This window comes from Polypterus senegalus, unplaced genomic scaffold (assembly GCF_016835505.1).
Source record: "Polypterus senegalus isolate Bchr_013 unplaced genomic scaffold, ASM1683550v1 scaffold_2664, whole genome shotgun sequence".
Lineage (NCBI taxonomy): Eukaryota > Metazoa > Chordata > Cladistia > Polypteriformes > Polypteridae > Polypterus > Polypterus senegalus.
The window spans coordinates 270-17,363 of NW_024378385.1; the positions used below are offsets into that span (position 1 = coordinate 270).

Genomic DNA, 17,094 nt, shown 5'->3' on the forward strand with positions numbered 1-17,094 from the left:
CAAGTGACTCCGTGAGAACCCTAAATACAAAGAGGATTATTTCATTTATGTTAGGTAGAATGCCCAGTGGGGACTGGGCGGTCCCGTGGCCTGGAACCCCTGCAGATTTTATTTTTTTTCTCCAGCCGTCTGGAGTTTTTTTTTTTGTTTTTTTCTGTCCACCCTAGCTATCAGACCTTACTCTTTTTCTATGTTAACTAATGTTGTCTTATTTTTTCTTATTTTGTCTTTTACTTTTCTTTTCTTCAGTATGTAAAGCACTTTGAGCTACTTTTTGTATGAAAATGCACTATATGAATAAATGTTGTTGTTGTTGTACCTGGATGTGCTCCAGGTGCTCCGTGATGATCTTCCTGCAGCACTTCCTGGTGTGGTGGAAGTGCTGCAGTCCATGGCTCCATAACCATGCAAACCAAGGTGGCTACCCTCTTGTGTCCCAGTGGAGGTATTGTCCCTTTCCCGGGCCTTCCATCCTCCAGGCATCCCTGCTGGGCAGAAGCCCAAGCCTTCCACCACACAGATTATTTTTGTAAGCTGACAATGGGAAGATCTTATTTGAAAAGTTTTATATGTTTATTATTCCTGAAGAAACTTTTACATATTGATTACTAAGTTTTTCATTTGTAATATATGAAGATGCAGTTCCGATTCATATACCACAATGCTCTCAGTGTACAATTACTGAATGTGTGTGGAAAAATGAATTGCTATTTTAGCACCACTTGTTACCTTTCCTCATTTGTGCTATGCATTTACTACATTTTCTGTTTTTAACAAATCTACTGTAGATGACCCTTGAAAGTTTGCCAGAAATGGAATAGCAGTGAGAACACAAAGGAAATCTTAGAGAAACAATAGAAACTTTGACTGTCCTGCCTTGAATCAAAAACACCAAGATCATAGTTAAGATCTGCTGGAGTGACCTCACCTCCAGAATAAACTCAGAAAATGTCGGATGTGCAAATGACACACACTCTTAATGTCTTCTTACACCAGAAAATGGGACATTCATTAAAGCAGCCAAAAATAGGACAGTTGTGATTACTGATGAGCAAAACTGCAGAGTTTTGTTTTGCACACAATTTTATAAAATTGTCTCCGAAATTTACTTTCCACAGGATTTTCTCATTTGCAAAATGAAAAACTCACTAATGAGATTTTATGAGGCTTTTCAATATCTTATTATAATATTATTGTCTTAGGGTTATTCTGAAGGCCAAACCACTTTTACTTTCCTTGGCCTTCCCCCTTGTGGTTCCACGCAATGCCACCGCACTGCTTGCTTGCACATCCTTTCCGACAGTCCTGTCTGGCACCACTCATTTCTGTGCCCAGTCCCCCAACCCCATAAGCCTATTGCTGGCTGCCACATTCCCATCCTGATAGATTTTAGCAGTGGCTCTCTTGCCTTGCTCTGCACCATAACAAACTTTTCCATACTTTTGCACATAAAGGAGAGGGTTGAAGATGAAACAGTTTGTTTCACAATTTTGTTTTTGTTTGTGAAGCAAAACTACATTTCCTTGCTAATTTTATTTTTTCAAAATTGTTTCACTCATCGCTAGTTGTGATATTAACTTGAAATGATGGGATCTGATTTACAATCAGTTGCAACAAAAAAACTTTAAAAAAACACACAGTGCCATAACACGAGATTCTTATCTTTTCAGTACAATCTGCTCTCATCTTCATGAACAGGGAGACCATAAAAACTCGTAGGCTTGAGCTCTCCCTGACTGATGTAATGCAAAGTTCTAGAGAGCAGGAGCAATGACCTCTGACTTTACAAGATGGCCAGTGCGATCCGAGATCCCAGTGTTTTCAGGACAGAGGCACACCTCGAGTGTAGCCTTGTACAGCAAAACTCCCTCAAGAGTTGGTATGGCCCGATTTTAGAGTTACAGAACTCTATAAAAATACACAATTTTCATATTTTCATACATTTGTACATCATATAACATTTAATCTCAATTCTTGGAAAAAAAAATGTAATTTCCCTGTTTTGATTTTGTTGATCTTTGGCAGTTCAAGTCATTGGTGGAGAGAATACTTTTGGTGCCAGACAAGAATTCTTAAGAAGACTTAATAAGATGAAGAGTGACCATCATCAGCCTTTTTTCAATACAAAAAGTAAGCTGGTGCTGCTCTTCTGTAGTATCGTATCTCGATTAGGAAAGGATATCAGCCATGCACTTCGACAAGTTTCAGGTAAGGAACACAAAAACGGTATTTTTAACAAGCTACTGTCATAATGGTTAATTATAAACTGGGTGATTCATTTTAAATATATTCTACAAGAGTCAGGCTAACAGTAAGTGAACAGGAAGCATTAAAACAATACTTTTCTCCACATAATTTGTGAATCGAGAATTGTACAGGTGTCTAGGCACTTGTGATAAACTGGTGTACAGGAGGAATGCTTTCAAAACTAATGCCATGAATAGTTATTTATTAAAAATCAATAAAACTCCTAGAAGTTGTGGTAAACAGTACTAAAAAATAATGATATCAGTATTTGCCTTCTCTTAGGTCCAGTGTCATGCAGTGTCTGAAGGTCCTGGGGTGCCTCTTGTTCACTTGCCCCAGTTCCACTGCATGTTTTGTGTGTCTTACTTGTAATCCAAGATACTGAGATCAGGGCCCTATTTGTGTCTTACCACCTATTTCAGCTTTCCCCCGTTTCCATTTTTATGATTTTGGCCATGTGTTTGTGGCCATTGTCACGCTGCAGAATTAAGCTGGAACTGATCAGACATCTACATGATGGCTAATAATCCTCCTGTACTTCTCAACAATAAGGGGGATCAGTCCCGACTCCATTTGTGGAAATGCAGCCCCAAACCTGCAGAGAACCTCCACCATGCTTCAGTGTTGCCTGCAGACATTCATTTCCATACCATTCACCAGCCCTATGAAAGACAAACTGCCTCTTGTTTGAGCCACAAATGTCAAATTATGATTCATATGTCTAGAGCAGTGGTTCCCAACCTTTTCTATGCCCCACACACCTAGAAAATGTTACATTTATGATCGCACCCTCTAGAAAAGTAATATCACATTTGAAGGTGAAATCAAATTTCTTATTTTTGAGTCACAAATTGGACCACAAACAATACTGCGGGTGAACAAATTGAACTCAAAGGAAAAAAAGCATGACATTTAAATATAAATTGAGCAACTAGCCTTTTAAATTTTAATAATCTTGTCAATGTGTTCCCTGGGAAGCTTAGACACTTGGTTGTTGATCCAGGGTTTGGGGTAATCCTGCGAAGCATCAAAGCATTGCAAGGAAATGACACACAATCAACGATCTATCAAAATGTTTGGGGAACTGGAGACTCCTGATGAAGTAATGGGTTAGATAGATAGATAGATAGATAGATAGATAGATAGATAGATAGATAGATAGATAGATAGATAGATAGATAGATAGATAGATACTTTATTAATCCCAAGGGGAAATTCACATAATCCAGCAGCAGTATACTGATACAAAGAGACAATATTAAATTAAATAATAATAAAAATGAAAAGAAAGAATTAAAATAAAATTAATGTTCGCATTTACTCCCCCGGGTTCTGGCACATCATTAGCAAAGCTTGTCGATTAACACCTGCAGCGCAGTTCAAAAACAGTCGCAGAGGACCACCAGCAGCAAAGATGGGCAGAGTGCAGGCAGCAGATGTTACATCCAATTCATGTCCTCCAAAAATGTCAAACCAACCTCGAAATCAGTGACGTTTTAAAATCAGGGCTGGACTTCTCCCTTTTCTACGGATCACTGCAAGGTCCATATTCCAGGTATTCACCTTTACAAACACTCCACGCACAGCAAGGAACCCACAAGAACGCACATTTCTGAGGTTCATTCACAGGTGACAATTGTGTGTGTAATGCTTGATTCTTTCCTTATCATAGAACAGGAGGAACAACTAATAAATGACGGCACATTACAAGACACCGATTGCACCACGATAAAGTCTGCAACGCACCTCACTCTCCACTTCCTCTTTATCTCTCACACCTTAGGAACTCCTGATTTCGAGCACCTGCTGCCTGTTTTGTGTAGATGAATTGTTTGGCTTTATTTCCACCTCAAAGGGAATAGCTTTTTGGGTGCAACTCTTCCATGAAGAACACTTCTGATAAGACTTCTCTGGACTGTGAATGGGTGTAGCAGGGTGTTCTTTTTCAGCCGTATAATGAAATGGAAAAATCAAATAACAAGTTCATCCAAAAACGGATCCATCATTTATGATGGCACATCCAAATGGCAACACTGATGCAAAAAACAGAAAGAAAAGGATAAAGACAGTAATGGCCAAAGAAACAGGTAGCACAATTAGAAATGAGTGTACATGAGCAAAAAGAAGAGCAGCTCTAACAAGCATATGCTGTGTTAAAACAATGCATCTTGAGCCTCGATTTAAATGCTCAGACCTGTGGGCCTTCCCAAAGTGTTAGTTAGAAGGGTTTGTTGGCTTTGTAGCTTATGCCTCTGCCTATTACATACATTTTATTTATCCTTGGAATTATAAGCAGGCCTACTTTTTGGGACTGAAATGTATGTCCTGATGTACTGACATTAACAGGCTCTGGTAACAAAGAGGCAGCTAAACAATTTAACACGTTAGAAGGAAGATTTTAAAATTTGCTCAAAATGCAACTGGAAACCAGTGAAGTGATGTAAGATTGGGGGTTTTCTGGTTGTATGTCTTAGTTCAAGTTGTGATCCATCTGTCGTGTTTTGTGAATTAAGAGCAGTAACTGAAAGACCTGAACAGACTGAACATATTCAGGATCCACACATACTGTGTACTGCTTGTAGTGACTCTTGAGGTTCATACCATTTTGAAACTTTTGAGTTGTGACAGGGCTTTCCGTACATACAGTATGTAGCACATGGAAAGCAAGTGAATCCGACTTTCCCATGTTAATTAATACTAAAGTAATAACGTTACCCATCCGTTAATTTTTTAACCTACTCACGAAGCTCAATGCCAGCAGCATTGGGCACAATGTGGGAACCACCATCGAAAGGGATGCTAGTCCACTGCAGGACACACACATACTAGATTAATTTAGACTTGTCAAATAATTTAGTATGTGTCTTTAAGGGGTGGAATAACCACCAGAGTACCCCAAATAAAATCTAAACAGACACACTGAGACAAATCTCAGACTTATATTTGGAATCTGAGGCCAAGACTCTGCTGTTGTGGGGCAGCCATGCTAACCACCTGATACCCTGCTGATAATTACTTTAAGAAGATGTCTAATAGCGTGCCAGCTAGGATGGTCTCTCTTGGCTCCTACAACCCTGAATTGGATTAAGCAGGATGGATAATTGAATTGAAAAATGTATGGTTTCTGTCTAATTATATGCAATTTTTTTCTTTTCAACAGCTGGTCCAAAAATTATTCTGATTATCATGCATCATACTCCTGATCCTGATCACATATTGGCAGACAGCAGTAAATTTGTGGAAGAGAAAGATGTATTATTGACAGTGGACTGCCGTTTCCATGAGCATTATGGCTTACATAATTCCTCTTTAAATCAAGAAGCACTAAAAAAGGTTTTCAATGTTATACGTAAAAACTAAAAAATCAAAAACAATCTTCTCCATGTACATTATGCCACGAGGAAGACTGGCACCCCATCCAGAGTTGGTACCTGTTATATGCTTAGTACTTCAAGGAATGGCTCCATCCTCCTGTAACCTTGAATTTTAAAATGCATGTGTATGATATGTTGTAGACTATATTACTGCCTAGCTCGTTATAGCTTACACCATTTTAAAGGTGTTCTTTACATTACATTTAAGTAATACAGATAGAAGGTTTATCATTAATGCTGGTGCTACTTTATGCAATTCCTGAAAGGGCTATCTGGTTTGGAGAGATAAAAAAATTTAATGAAGTTTGTCTTTTTGGTACAAAATTCATCTACAGCCACTTACATCAAATTCTTAGCCACTGTAAGAAAGTAAACCAGCACAGAAAAAGATTTAGGCCCCAGCCGTGACCGCGTATAATGTAAAGAAAACAAAAAATGTCTTCTTAGATGCAAGTCCAATATAAAAACTGAATGAAGATGGCTGTGTTTCTGGTCATATGGAATCCAGGCAGAAAGTGGAGGGTTCAGGAGGTGGACAGCGGAAGTGACGTCGGCGGTGAAATGGCAATTACTACTCAGTTCTGCAGAAGAAGGAAAATGGAAAGAGAACACAGAGCTGACATATGTGTTGGTGGGTAACTACCATCATCAGAGCCCTTAAGATGACAGCAGCTCCCTGTACAAACTAAGCTGAGACTGGAGGCATTTTCTTATTTTTCTTTGTAGGTTTTTCCCTGTATATTCCATTTTCCTCTCACATCACAGCCTTGACCAAACTGTAAATAGTGCAAGAGTATGCCTATGGTTGACCAGCACGCCCACTTTGTTGCCTGATTCCTGTTTTCTGCCCAGTGCTCCCAGTACTCAGACCTCATGTGATTCTGACCTGGATTAAGTGGATTTGGTAATGAATGGAATAAAAATAGAATAACTTTTCAAATGCTTGTCCATGCTCTTTCTTCTTCGCTTTGTCGTTGACGTGTCATGCAGAATGTAAAAAATTATTGTCCTGATAAAATTTATAAGAGCTGAGAGTGCAGGAAGTGTGTCTGCCAAATGCATTCATACGACTAAGAACTGAGAGCACAGGAACTGTGTCTGACAAAAGCATCACACGACTGTGGTTAGATGACCGTGTTTTTGTTTGAAAATAGTTGTATGGCAAGATTTAAAAGTATCTTATGTTAACGGTCTCCATCTCACGGGACTTCATACTGTGCCAGTGTTTTTGGAATCTTTCAATTGTCGCTGGCAACACGAATTAGACGATCTACAACTCTCTGACTTAAAGTTTAAATCCAAACAATATATTCAATCTCTTTTTGCTGCTCCGTTATTACACCTTGTAATAATTTCCATTTGTTTGTGCTATCAATCAATCAATCAATCAACATTTATTTATATAGCAAATATTCATACAAAAAAAATGTAGCTCAAAGTGCTTTACAAAATGAATAGAAAAATAGAAGACACAATGAAAAATAAACATAAGTCAACATTAATTAACATAGAATAAGAGTAAGGTCCGATGGCCAGGGTGGACAGAAAAAACAAAAAAACTCCAAAGGCTGGAGAAAAAAATAAAATCTGTAGGGGTTCCAGACCAAGAGACCGCCCAGTCCCCTCTGGGCAATCTACCTAACATAAGTCAAACAGTCCTCTTTGTATTTATGGTTTTCATGGAAGGACCTGATGATGATGGTCACGTAGACTTCTGGCTTTCAGTCCATCAATGTTGGTGCATCAGGATGCTTTGAGTAGGTGGTGGTGGCGCAGGCCGCCACCACAAAAAGCAGGAAAAGAAACAGAAGAGAGAGTAGGGGTCAGTATGGATTTTGGAGCCACTGTGAATAGTTATTGTGATGAATTGAACATACAGAGTATCAGGATTAAGTTAAATTGAAGTTATAGAAAGGCCATGTTAAAGTAATGTGTTTTCAGCAGTGTTTTAAAGTGCTCTACTGTATTTGCCTGGCGAATTCCTATTGGCAGGCTATTCCAGATTTTAGGTGCATAACAGCAGAAGGCCGCCTCACCACTTCTTTTAAGTTTAGCTTTTGGAATTCTAAGGAGACACTCATTTGAAGATCTAAGGTTACGATTGGGAATATAACGCGTCAGGCATTCCGATATATAAGATGGAGCGAGATTATTTAAGGCTAATGCAATCTTTCCTATCCTTCTTGGAAACTTTCAACTTTTCGTGCTTCCATTATCTCTAACCTGCTCAGCATGTGTACTACACCAACATTTTAGAATTCTTTACGACATTCTACTTTGTCATGTACTCTTTGTCCTTTATTTCTGGCCCCGGGCGTGGAAAAATCTCTTTCTCACAGGACGTATAAGTGTCACTACGAGAAAATCACGTCTTGTCTTTTTCCAAGATTTTTTTGATAATAGAGAGATGTGGGGGTGGCACAGTGGGTAGTGCTGCTGCCTCGCAGTTAGGAGACCCGGGTTCGTTTCCTGGGTGCTCCCTGCTTGGAGTTTGCATGTTCTCCCAGTGTCTGCGTGGGTTTCCTCCGGGTACTCTGGTTTCCTCCCACAGTCCAAAGACATGCAGGTTAGGTGCATTGGCAATTCTAAATTGTCCCTTGTGTGTGTGTGTGTGTGTGCCCTACGGTGGGCTGGCACCCAGTCTGGGATTTGCTTCCTGCCTTGTGCCCTGTGTTGGCTGGGATTGGCTCCCCCGTGACCGTGTAGTTAGGATATAGCGGGTTGGATAATGATGGATGGATGGATAGAGAGATGTGGAGCTATAAAAAGTATGAATCTTGTAATAATCTCCTCCTGCTAACAGCAGAGCACAAGCTCTTTAAGCTTGATAGCTTTCTTACATCAGATGTGGTTTATACAGATATAGAATTAAAATAACCCATTGCAACTTTTTAGTTGTATTCTAATACAGTGTGGCCCACGAAAAAGTGGCCTGCCTTCATCGAGACGACTGCATTACGTGGTGAAGAGAAAAATTATCTAATTTGGTACTCACAGAAGATGCTGAAATTGATCTCCTTGTGCATCAATACATCTCTGTGCCCATTTCAGCCTGTTTATGTACACTCTGCAATACCATGGGGTCAATTCTCTGTATCGCATTTTCAATGTTCAACTTCAGTTCATTTACAATCCACAGATTTGTTTCATATATGCAGCTCTTTAAATGACCCCACAAGAAATAGTCACACGTTGTTAAATCAATCGTGGTGGCCATAAACCCTTGTTAATTTAATCAGGGAAATGCTCCCAAATAGTAGCCATAGATATGTGGGAAGTATGGTAAGTCACACCATCTTGCTGGAAGTAACAATGGTCACATTTGTAGTTTGTCAAATTTGCGTGGAACTGGTGAAAAATTTGCAGAGACCCCTTCGAATTCAGCATTGTGAGCTTTATATTCACCTGTGCAGTTCACAAGATCTGCCACCGACCCCAGCTTCATTTGCATCAGTTTTACATGATACTGATTCATGGACATTGTCATGGATGTTTATTGTTAGGTGTTTATTGTTGTTTGCTTTATTTGTTATCACCGTAGAGGAAGGGGAGGGTTGTCTGATAATTTGTTGTTTATGTTTATGTTTCTTTTAATATATTATTCATGTGTTTTAAACCTGTACATTTTGCAAAACGTTTTTCAGAACAGTTTGAAAAGTTAACTTTACGTTTACATGTATGTAATCTTTGGCTGGCGAGCTAATTGTTAATGACTGCAACACTGGTTACGGTGGTTTGCCTCGTAAAAACTGGAGAAATCGACACTTAATGTTGCATTGTCAGCAAAATACGATAAAAATGCATTTTGCTCAAAGTTCAGTCTATGTTCTTGATGAACGGAAAATTCCCAATACTTTAAGACGATATTTAACCTAAATTAAGATCTTTTAAGTTTCGTTTTGTTGTTTGTAATATATTTTATAAATTGTATTCATCCATCCATTCATTTCCTAACGAATGTTAACGTAGTGTTTATTTAACTTTTAATTATTTTCTTTTTTGGGGGGTGGGCGCGACTTTTTAATGAAAATGAAACAAACATATTCCTATTCGGTTAAGAAGTGAACATTAAGTCTTCAAATGAGAAAGTAATCTAGGTATAAGCTTCAAAATTCTACACCACTTTATAATAAATTATGTTTTCTTATTTAGCCAGTGAAGTAGTGTCAAATGATGTTGCTTTTAAGAAAGCTGAGAAATTAAAATCCTTTGCCCAAATTGAATGTTCAGAATTTGGTGCATTAGTTAACAAGTCTAAATCTTCCTTCATTTTCTTACTACATTTGTGAAAGATCTTTTTCTTTCTCTTTGGTAAGCCACATTTAAGTATTATAAATTAGTTTTTAAATCTTGGATGTGTACCTACATTATTTATACTGGCTAATAACCTCTTCTTAATGTAAAAAAAGAAATCTTTTTAACTGTGATCTATCAAATTATAGACCAATTTTCTAATCTTTCTTGTATTTCTGAAATTTAGAGAAAGGTGTAGGTAAGTGGTTCTCTATATTTTTGCAAATAAAAGTAATCTCTTGTAACATTTTCACCCAGGTACTGCTTTAGTCAAAGTATTCAATGATTTGCACTCCACTGACGAAGGTTGCATTTTTAGGCCCATAGTATTACATCTACAGTAAGTGCCACATTTGATACTATAGACCATGATATTCATCTGATCAACTACATGAACCATCTCAGTGTTCTAAAATAGAGGTTTACCTGTTAGAAAGTAGATTCCTTGAAATTTTCATTTGTTGAATTCTAAAAACAGAAGTGCTAGTCATTGGTTGAAAGCTGCTAAAATGTCAGTCTGAATGTAACATGTCTGTTGATGGCACCCCTATCACTCACAATGCACTAATTCTAAACTTGGATATATCTACAATGAAAATGATGATCTTTCATTTGATACACATACTAAACATGTATCTAGAGTAGTCTTCATTTTACTTAAGAAATATTGCAAAACTTAGATTATGTTAGCATTCCATGATGCTGAATAACTTATCCGTGCTTTTATTACTTCTACATGGATCACTATAAGGCTTTGTGGCTGATAACAGACTTAATTTAGTTCAAAATACAGCGGCTGAAGAGCTTACAAGAGCCAGGAAATATGAACAGTATATATCACCCTGTTTTGCTTTCTTTACATTTTCTTTCTGCAAATTTTGTATTTTGTATTGAATTATTAGGTACTGGTGATCACATGTATCACTTTGCATAGTTAAGGATCTCAATATTTGAGTTACCTTTTAATTCCTTACAATCACTCTTACAGGAAGTGGAATATCTTGTTGTCTCTAGAATAAAAAAAGCTGTAGCTGGAAATAAAACAGTAGTTTGTAAAGCACACAGTTTTAGGAACAACCCTCCCAAAGTGGTATGAGATTCTGACAGTCTTCAGCCTTCAAATCTAGGATAAAAATATATTTGCTTAGTCAGTCCAATAAGTAAAATTTACAATGAATCTGCATTCCTATTTGTCCTTTGTCTTTTCTTTTTAAACTTGCTATGTTATTTTTAATTTGTGTAAAACAAAACAGACCATTTTTTATTTTGTTCAATTATAATCTGGTACTGACACCAAGATTTTTGTCTCCAGGTTTATGGCCTGGAAATAGTTAAAGCTGCTTTGTGACAATACTAATTGTAAAATGCACAAAATAATTCAAATTTGATTGCTTGATTAAAACAGTTATTTAGTATTGTGAGTGATTACTGTAGATACAGAATTTAAACTTGCTAAAGCTATCCTGCTTTTTTGTCATTTTTATAGAAACACATAACTATTCAATTGGGAGAGTCAGTACCACTGCTGACTCAATGCAACAGATGTTGCACCTTGTTCCATTGTCCTTTTGTAGTGGTAATGTTTTTAAGCCCTCCAAACTGGAAAAATTAAAAAAGCATTTGAAGAGTCATTTCAAGAAGGCAGTTCTCCATGAAGGTAAATTCATTTGAGAGTTTATTTTTAATGTATGTCCAGTACTGGTACATACTGTATACTTTTAACTCGGTATTCTACATTATAACAATTTATACTGTTACACATTTTAGGTTTTGCCATCCACAGATGTGGTTTAGACTGCAGACCATCACAGCATTATCACTGCCCCTACTGCCAGACTACAATATTTTATTTAATTCAAGTGTATATTATAAATATTTAAGTTATCCATCCATCCATCCATTTTCCAACCCGTATATGCAAAATGCCGTCACACTAATATTGATAACACATGCCTACTTTAAGAAGTTGTGCTTATATTCTGCTTACATCAAGATTTTCTTACTCTACCTAAATATCAGCACATATTGGATATTTACATTTGTATGTGTAAGACTTGTTTGTTTGTTTTGTTACAGTAACATGACAAAACGAATATCTTCAGGCACATGGATACTAATTAAAAACAAGGTTAGTTTATAGGAATGTCATTGAGAGGACTACAAGTAATGGACATTCTTTTGTAACTTGCAGTAGGTGATATGAATCCATTTCAATTTCAGAATCTTCCACAGCAGTTGGTTGGGTCAGTGGATTGTGGAGTATTCATGTTGATGGTGAGAAAATCAAAGAAACTTATTTTTTAGGTTGGGAATTCTTTAGAATCACTATAAATAAATTGCAATAAGTAGAGTGTGCACTGTACTGTATGCAAATAGATTAAATATTAATTTAAGATAATTCTTTTGTGTGCTCCACAGTATGCTCTGCACCTTGTCTTGGATGCCATTTGACTTCACAGCTGTAAGCTTTCACTTATGTCTCTGATTATTTGTTAATATCTGTTACTGGTTTTAATGTACTTTGTTTTTTCCATCTGCATGGCAGTGTGATTTACCCTTGATCAGGAGGTGGTGGTGCTTCATTCTGTTGGAGAATTTTGCTGTTGAAAGGTATCTCCTCTCTCTCTCTCTCTCTCTGGCTAACGTGTGAATATTTCTTACAGGACAAAGGCGTTCACTAAAGGGGCACTGGAGAGTGTGAATGAGACCCAGAGCAGTGAGGAGGTATATACTGTATGTAATATCTAATATTATTTAAATAGGCATGTAGAAATACATGTTTTGTTTAATTCTCTTTGTGGTCTTTATCTAAAGGAACCACTAATAAAAAGGGACCTCCACACTGCAGTAAAATGGTTGCCCAACATAGACAGTTGTTCAGAGGTGCCGTGTCTGAGCCCCATTTTCTGGAGATGGAGGAGGAGGACCAAAGCCGAGCTCTCCAGGACATCATCGATGCAGTTGAAACTGAAGATTTAATTTTGGCAAAAGAACCCTTTATATTTATTTTTCAGTTTAGGGATGATATGGAACTTTTCACTCGGGAATGTCGGGATAAAATGAAACTTAAAGTAAACTGCATATTTAATGAATCAGTATAATTATTGTCTGTTGCTACATTGATTGTTACTTGTATTTTATTGTGCATTAATACTCTGTTGATTTCAGTTTATAATACTTTGATTTTTCTGTTTTCCTTTGATGGTGGGTAGTTTTGAAAATAAACAATTTAACTGCAAGTCTTTTTTTGGGTCTATTGCTCATTTAAAGCCCACTTAGTGCTATCTAAAGGCTCCTTTAAAATATTTTTTAAAAATAGTTCATCACAGAACAAACACGAAAATTAGTAAAAATGTCTCCTTTTGGAGATAATGTAGTGTTTTTGAGGGTTTCCTTGGAGGACAGAACATTATTTTGGTACAGCAGTGAAAGATTTGAGGTCTTGGACATTATGAAGATGCTGATGTGCAATAATGTAATATTGTGGTTTTCTAAGTCACTAACACATTACTGAAGTACACTCAATGGTAGTTTTAGATAGCCTCACACTTCAGTCCTTCACAAATACAGTAGTTTACAAACCTCATATTTTAATTTCTCTTTGAGAAGCATGAAAGAATTGTGTTGAATCTCAATTTATGATTACATTTTTTCTACGTATGTACTATTGGGACTTTTTTTTTAAATCAGAAGGTCACTTTAGTTTAACAAGCAATGTAAATAACCTGTTTACTCTCAGATCACATTCTATGTGTTTATCAAGCAGAATTTAATATTTTCATTTTCTACACAATACTGTAATAACTGTACAGTTCACACAGTGAGAAACACAAACACACTCACTATGCATACACACTACAGGTACCATCATTGGTTCCTCTGTGGATTGGACTGTTGAATCGACACAATGGCTGTACATGCTGGGGTCTTTGGCACATGTCATCCCAGTAGCATGTGAGGTGTCACCAATGGTTTACTCTGCTCCTCAAGATGGCTCTGTCTTCTCCCTGTTCCAGCCTCGGTTCAAGGTTGCCCAGATGACAAAAGTATTTTTATGAGATGTTCAATACGTTGAAAAATTGTCTGTGGCCAGCATCCAGCGTAATGTTTTGTCTAAATTCTCCACTCCTCTTTTTGTAGAATTAGCGTCCATTATCATTTCTGGCCATGGAATCTCCTCTCTCTGTGCAGGTCACATTGTGCACCAAGGATGTGTCATTTGTTTATACAAACGTGAAGGTCTTCACTGGCCTATTCTGTGTGGCCAGCAGTTGAGATGGGAGCTCTGGCTTATTTTTCCTTATTGAGCTAAGCATTGTTACCTTCATCTTGAGGAGCTCCTGTCCCAGTTTGTGTAAAAGTAAAAGTTATTGCATATGGCGTTGTGGCCATGCAGCTTATGTCATGTCCAGGGTAAGCCTCATGCCTTAATTTCTCACAGGAGTTCCTCCATCTGACTTCCCCTTGTTAATGAAATGACATCCTCTGTGCTTCCCTTGAGCAAGTTATTTGTAGCTTTGGACTGGCTTATCATTTTTATGCAGATGATGTTTAGATCTGTTTCAATGTTAAAAGTGACACTTCATCACAGCCTTCTCAGCTCACAATTTGCTTCAGTGAAATTAAATTAAAATTAAAACCTGAACAGAGCAAAACTCTTTAAAATTAAATTGCAACATAACTTATCTCCTGCAAAGCGGCACTAAAGTGCAACTTAAGAACTTAAGAAAACAAGCTCCTCTTCAGCCATTCTGGGTGATGGTCTCATCAGACCTTCTTTTACTGCAAAGAATCTCGGTGTCACTTTGATTCCTCCTTTTCTTATTTCAGCCATGTAAGCCACATTAAGAAACTACCACCTGTGTCACATTTCTTATGTTTGCTCATTCCCGTCCTTTTCTAATGGTGAAAATCTTGTCCCTGCTGTTATCACATCCAGCATTGATTATTGTAAGTCACTACTGGCAGGTGCCACTTCTAATCTTACTGTATATCACAGCTCCAGCTGATTCAAAACTCAACTGCAAGAGTCCTGACAGGGACTGGCAGCGCGAGCACATCACAGCCATCCTGCAGCTTCACTGCTCCCTGTGTCTTACAGGATTGAATATCAAATTCTGTTATTGACCTGCCCACTGAGGTCCTCTCATTCTGTGCCCCCCACTAACCTGCACTCTGTGGGTGACAGCAGGGCCTTCAGCTGTATATAGCGCCCTGACTGTAGAATGACCTCCCAAAATTAATGACATCAGCTGACTCCATTCATTTGTTTTTAACTCATTCGTTTAGGAAGACATTAAACAGACCTGACATTCTGCCCTTTCAGTTTACCCCTCTATCTGTCCAAGTACTCGGGGTTTGCCTTATCACAAATTATGTTATTTGTTCAAAAATTTGTTGTAGTATTATATGTTGTATATTAGTCTGGATTATTGTTTTTATTCTATTTGAATGTTTTGTATATCCTGTATTTATCTTTATTTAGTGGAGATATTTGTAGCCAATGTTATATAGGTCTTGTTGTTCTTTCTGAATTTTGGGCATAGGAAGGGTGCTATATAAATACATTAGGGTTATTAATAATATTTTTTTGGTGGCTTATAATAATAAGTGATAAAAACTAGAGAAGTTCAATGTAAGGCAATTAATATATAGCATAATTCAGTGTATAACGTATTGCCGTTTTTCTTCACATACATGTTTAAAAATATTAGATTGGCTAAAATGTTTATTCTTTAAAAAATGTAATCACTTTTATTATTAACGTTTTACTAAAATCTAACGTGGTGCAAACATTGTAATTATACTGTATATTTCGTTTCATGAATGTAAACGAAAAACTATTTTCAAATAACACAGATCTTAACGATTTTAATTTTGTCGACATGTTAAAGAGACCTGCCGAAACCTTCCAAAAGTTATCTTCCGATTCTCCGTTCTCAAACTGCGGTGACGTCAGTTCTGACTTGGAGAAGACTTACTTGCCGAGACCTGCCGAAACCTTCCGAAAGTAATGTTACGAAGTCAGTCCTGAAACGTCACTTCCGGGTCTACAACTGCGGGTCTGAAACTGCGGTGACGTATGGTGCTGTGGCTCTGCAAGTGGATGATATTGGCCCTGTGGTGAGTGTACTGCCCATTAGTGGTGGTTGAAGTGGCTCCACCACTCCCTATGCAAAGTGTTTTGAGTAATGAGAAAAGTGCTGCATAAATGTAAGGAATTACTATCATCATCATTATTATTACAATTCAGATGCTTCACACATCCAAATGGAGCAAATTATGCTTTAATTTTGGTTTGTCACACAAAGACATTCTGCATACTCTATGAAAAAATCATGGGACTGTCCTCAGCAGAAACCACTTCGGTGATGCTCGTCTCTGCCAACAGGGCGCCTTCATTATTTTGTGCGCTCACTTTAATAACTTCAGTTCGCAATTCACAGATCTGTATCACGCAACACGCAGTTCTCGCTATCACATAATTATATTTGGGTGCATAATATTAAACGGTTTTCCAAATGGATTAACAAATGCTTTTGTGACTTTGAGGAAAAGGAGAAATGAGAAACAGTCTGGCAGTGTGCGCTTTGCAGGACTCTTATTTTTTAGATTTCCTTGCAGCGAGGGGCGGAACTTATCACTGAATTCGAGTGCAGACGGCAGCGGACAAACAGATCATTAAAACTAAAGCGAACGTGAATACGGACTTATTTCCATAAGTCTGAATGCGTGTTTAATGTACTTTATCCGCACCTTTGACCTTTCATTATCGTATCTTGTTATGTTATTATTCATCCACTTCCAGCCAATCAGCTTTACCAGCAGCCTTTGACGTCAGTAATTCACGCCCCTAGAAGCTGTCAGTTAAAGAAAATCACGAAAAAAAAAAGTATTTGCCAAATCGGTCATCTAAAGGAAATTTAAAAAGAGACTTCCACCAAGTAATCTGCCACCGAGTTTGGAGAGATAAAGTAGAATCTGTCATCGTATAACTCCCTAAGGTAAGCAGATTATTTTTAAACCGTTTTTAAAACATGGTTAAAAAGTGAAAGACGACCACTCAGAAACCCGACGGTGTCAGGCAGACAACACACAACATGCGTTTTTTTCAGAATTCTCCATCAAAACGCCAGTTAAAATGTTAGGATCAACACGGATCCGTCGATTGCTCTGAGCG

The 17,094-nt window shown here is 37.6% G+C and overlaps 2 long non-coding RNA genes across 3 annotated transcripts; both read left to right on the plus strand.

Annotated features, from left to right (window-relative positions):
• Positions 1 to 323: 323 nt before the first annotated feature.
• LOC120519581 lies at positions 324 to 6,561 on the plus strand. Its single transcript, XR_005631583.1, has 2 exons — positions 324 to 2,208; positions 5,408 to 6,561. It is a non-coding gene; the product is annotated as an uncharacterized LOC120519581 (long non-coding RNA).
• A 2,678-nt stretch (positions 6,562 to 9,239) lies between these two features.
• Positions 9,240 to 12,781, plus strand: LOC120519580. 2 transcript variants are annotated; one of them, XR_005631582.1, is made up of 6 exons: positions 9,240 to 10,254; positions 11,401 to 11,571; positions 11,991 to 12,042; positions 12,135 to 12,188; positions 12,578 to 12,638; positions 12,729 to 12,781. It is a non-coding gene; the product is annotated as an uncharacterized LOC120519580 (long non-coding RNA). The 2 variants fall into 2 exon arrangements; XR_005631581.1 differs by lacking the exon at positions 9,240 to 10,254 and having other exon boundaries at positions 11,032 to 11,571.
• The last annotated feature ends 4,313 nt before the right edge of the window (positions 12,782 to 17,094 follow it).